This window comes from Galendromus occidentalis, unplaced genomic scaffold (genome assembly GCF_000255335.2).
Source record: "Galendromus occidentalis unplaced genomic scaffold, Mocc_1.1 scf7180000076810, whole genome shotgun sequence".
NCBI lineage: Eukaryota > Metazoa > Arthropoda > Arachnida > Mesostigmata > Phytoseiidae > Galendromus > Galendromus occidentalis.
Window position 1 is genome coordinate 1 of NW_003804799.1, and position 4,121 is coordinate 4,121.

At 51.2% G+C, this 4,121-nt stretch overlaps 1 pseudogene; it reads left to right on the forward strand.

Annotated features, from left to right (window-relative positions):
- The first annotated feature begins 2,078 nt into the window (after positions 1–2,078).
- On the forward strand, positions 2,079–2,913 carry LOC100899405 (uncharacterized; annotated as a pseudogene).
- Positions 2,914–4,121: the final 1,208 nt, after the last annotated feature.

Genomic DNA, 4,121 nt, shown 5'->3' on the forward strand with positions numbered 1-4,121 from the left:
GGTATTCACATCGACGGGCACGTTTATGACTTGCCCGACTATGCCGTAGCAACCACTACGACGTAAACGACGGATCTGCATGTATGGTATCCGCGGTGACACGAGACGTTCCGATAGAGGATCTAATTTCGGCAAGTGCGTCGGCTTCGCTGGATACTGATATCCATTGGTCTTACAGAGAGGTGGGATTTTGAATTTCCGACACACTCTGAAACAATTACCGCATAGCTTGAAGACCGTGGTATCCTCGTTCTCGAAGTGGTCTCGCAGAAACATCGCCATACTAGGATTCACTGTTTTGAGATCGCGGAGAAACCAGAGGCGATCACAGACATCGCATTTATGCCCGAACTCGTTGTGAAGGAACATATTTTTGAATCGCTGCGTCGCTCTTTTCCGCCTATATTCGTGAGCCGCATTCCTCGTGCATTCGGTACCTCCATCGAACTTCGCAGCATTATCTCTGAGGACACCCAGCTCGTTTCGACTATCGCTATCCTGACGCATGAAATGTACCGATTCTTGCCGACTCACATTTCCATCTTCGATTCTCGAGAGCATGAATATCGTAATTCGTAATTGTTCGGAACGGAGGCCGTGCTTATATTCACAAGCATGCTGTACTTAATGGGCCTCATGCGAGTCTAAACTCAGTGACGGCCCCCATCTGAGCGTCTGGTCAGTTGGGATGGTCTATTCCAGGGGGGAATACGTCGAACTCAGTGCACCAAGATCTCCCGTGTTGGCCTCTGGTGACTGGGCCTTTGCACGACGACGACCACGATTTTCGCGGGATCTTTCCGTTGATGTTTTCGGCCGTTTCGCAGCTGCTTCAGACTGCCCTATATTTTCGGCTACTCTTGCTTTCCGCTTTATTCGCATGATGCTACTTGTCTTCGGTCTCATGGCGAACACCAAGGAATGAAGTCCTCTTGGGAGACTCAGCTGCACACTTCGTTATAATCCATCGAATCTCGGCGAAACCTCCGTTTCCAATTGCGGATAGACGAGCTAATCTCCACTCGGAGCCCTGTTCGATTCAAGATCCTCCTCCGATCAGAATCCCAAGTGCAAGAAACTTATTTGATATGCGGTCTGAAAGCAGATAAAGAGAACCTGCATAGCCGCTGCGGTTTTCTCCACCATAGCAAGGGATAGGTATCCCTACGAGCTAGATTACTCCCCGGAAAAGCAGGGTTGAGTCACTTTAAGTCCGTGTCGTCGCCGATATACATCAGAGTCTTACTTCCATTCAATTGCTTGAGCCGACCATTCTTCCCCTATTCTGGAAAACAATTATTTATGCGGCTGAATAAAGGTTTTCGTGGGTCGTCACAAATTGTCCAATGGGACCTCTTCCTCAACTCGGTTCCGGACGAAAATTCTTCGGAACAATGTCCCGTAAAGCAATCTTCCGATCCAATCCTCGTGATAATCCGATTCCTACCAGCGGAGATCCAGCCCCGCGAAAGCGGACTAGATTTCGTTGCATGGAGGACGAAGTTTCTTTGACCGGCTACTAAAGACATTTTAAAGACGTTTTCTCGTCAAAAAAATATGCACCGCAAAAAATTGAGAGCGTCGTGCAGCTTTCATGATACTTTTTGAGATTGACTCAATCCCGCTCAATAAAGGCACAATTTAAATTACGGGTTACAGTAGACAATGAGATGCATCGTCAAAAGACGTTAAACTCTGACGACGGTCGCTGAGAAGGTGCTTCAAACTAGACAAGCTTCTCTCAACATCAACCGACGTGAACGATGCGTACTTGAAGCAGGCAATCTCCGACGGGTCGCGGCCAATGAGACGATCCGCGGAGCTTCCCCCCGAAGTACGTCCTAGATACCCTTCAGAATGCTCCCAACGTCATGATCGAAGGACAGACGGCCTGTACTTCCTACCGCCGTCGATATCGAGGTCGTTCCCGGTGAACAAAAGTCGCCCCCCTTCCACTCTTTTGCCGACTCACGACAGCTCGTGTCTCGATCGATATTTGTATGAAATGGGGAAGCCGAAGAATCAAAAGAAAGCCATAGGAGTTTCACCGCTGAGTTTGACCCCGTTCCCCCTTGCAGGTCGTCTTGAACTCCTCGGAGACCACTTGCGGCCTCGCGCTACACAAAGAAATTCGCACGGAGGTTACACCGAGTCTTCTGAAGAAGATTCTGAAGTACACCGAGAAAGCCAAGAGCATCGACCCAACGGAAGAGCTCGCCCTTGAGGGCAAGCTGAGCGCGATGACCGAATCCGTGACCTCGAAAAGCATTAAACAGCTGAAGTCGAGTTGTCCGTCGATGAAAACTCTCAAGCTCCAAAACTTCAATCTGCGAGCGGAGCAGAAGAATCGTCGAGCGCGTCTCGTGGACTGCCCTCCCGACCTAGAGCTGCTGTCACTCCGAAATTCCACCTTCGAGCCGAAGACCTTCTTCGCGGAAATGGATCAAGCTAAGATGAAGGAATTGAAAGGTCTCGACGTGGGTCGAACTATCTTCACGCAAAAAAACAACATGCACTATAGTAACGGAGACGGCGGCGCGCCCGAAGCTCACTGGCCGAAGCTCGAGAATTTGAAAGAGCTCTACTTGGAGGGAGCTCCTCAAGAGAAATCCGCTCCGTTCCTCCGACGTTTGCTCACAAACTTCCCGAATCTAGACGTTCTGGATCTTGAAGGTACTCAGCTGAACGAAGACGATATCGTTGCAATCGCCCAGCTCGTCCCCAATCTCCGGGAACTCTACCAGGGTCACACTGGACTCAGAGACACGTCAATCATGCGACTGGTGTCCAGCGGATACCTCTTCGAGAGGCTGCAAATCGTCTGCTTGTCCAACCAACATCACGGACGCTGGCCTCCAAACCCTGGTCAGCGTGTGTCCATCGCTGCGTTCGGTCACCGTGAAGCGCTCGCTGGTGAGCAGCAAAACCGCAGAGGCTTTGCAGGCGCTCCACCCCGGTCTCCAAGTCAACCGGGTCCGCCGCGGAGTGCGACGAAACGGCGCGACCAGAACGGCGCGGCCAAAACGGCGCGGGGTTCCGTGCACCGAGTCAATGAGGGATTTTCCTGGAAGGGGCGCGACAATAGTGCGAAGCCTATCCAGTTGGGCGCCGATCAAAGCAGTATCACGATATTTAGTCGGGTTAGGTTAGCTCCCCGGGCGAGCGAAGCGAGCACATCCGAAGCTACGATAGGCGAGCGCAGGCGAGCATATTCGGAGCAATGACATGGCGGCCTAAACCTTAGTTTGGGGGGCGTTGGGGACGACTGGAGTTAGGCTGCGGAGCGGCCTAATTAATGTCAGGCCCCATGTAAATAAGGAATATATGTCGAACGGTTGTAGGATACGATAATTTATGGAGCAAATAATAAAACTATCATCTTCGGACGGGGACTCGAGAGTCTTAATGTCCATCTATGTTCTCCGCCTGAATCTGGGGGAAATGCATATTAAAGGGGAGGCATAGAGTCAGCGGAGAAATTCGCCCACACACTGTAGGGGCTGAGAGAGGGGGGGGGCGTGAACCGTCAGAGACTCGTTCTAAGGTCTAAAAGTACTGAAAGAGGAAAAGTACTGTTGCGGCATGGTTCAACTTCGTCGAGATTACCTTCCGCTCTTCGCAGCCGAATAGCACGGCGAAGGCTGCCAGCGAGGAGAAAAGACCATTGCACGTCCGGATGCCCCGCTCGCTCCGTTGCGCGACGAGCGAAGGAGAGAAGAGAGCTGAAGGGAAAGACTGTGGTCTCGATGTACGACTGCCGGGAGCTCGGGTACCGAATCGATCGGTTAACGGAAGTCCACGCGATGAGGTAGATTTTACGGGAGTCCCCCTTGATTCTCTAGTTATCGACCACTTCCGCCCCGTGATTCTTCAAATCTGAATAAATGCGTAGCTCCTGCTGTGCCAGTAACGAATTTCTTACCCAACAAAAACTATTAAACGCATCAGAGGAAGCATCAGTCGGATGAATCTTGGCTCTGACTTCCTCAGGTAAGTCCAACCGTAAGACGTGTAGTTGCCACCTTAGTGATTGTCAGTATTCAAGCTCGTGGCAAAAGTATTCCACTCTGGATCGTGCTCCGTCTCAAGAACAAAATGGAAGCTTCTTGTGTTCGCAGCCC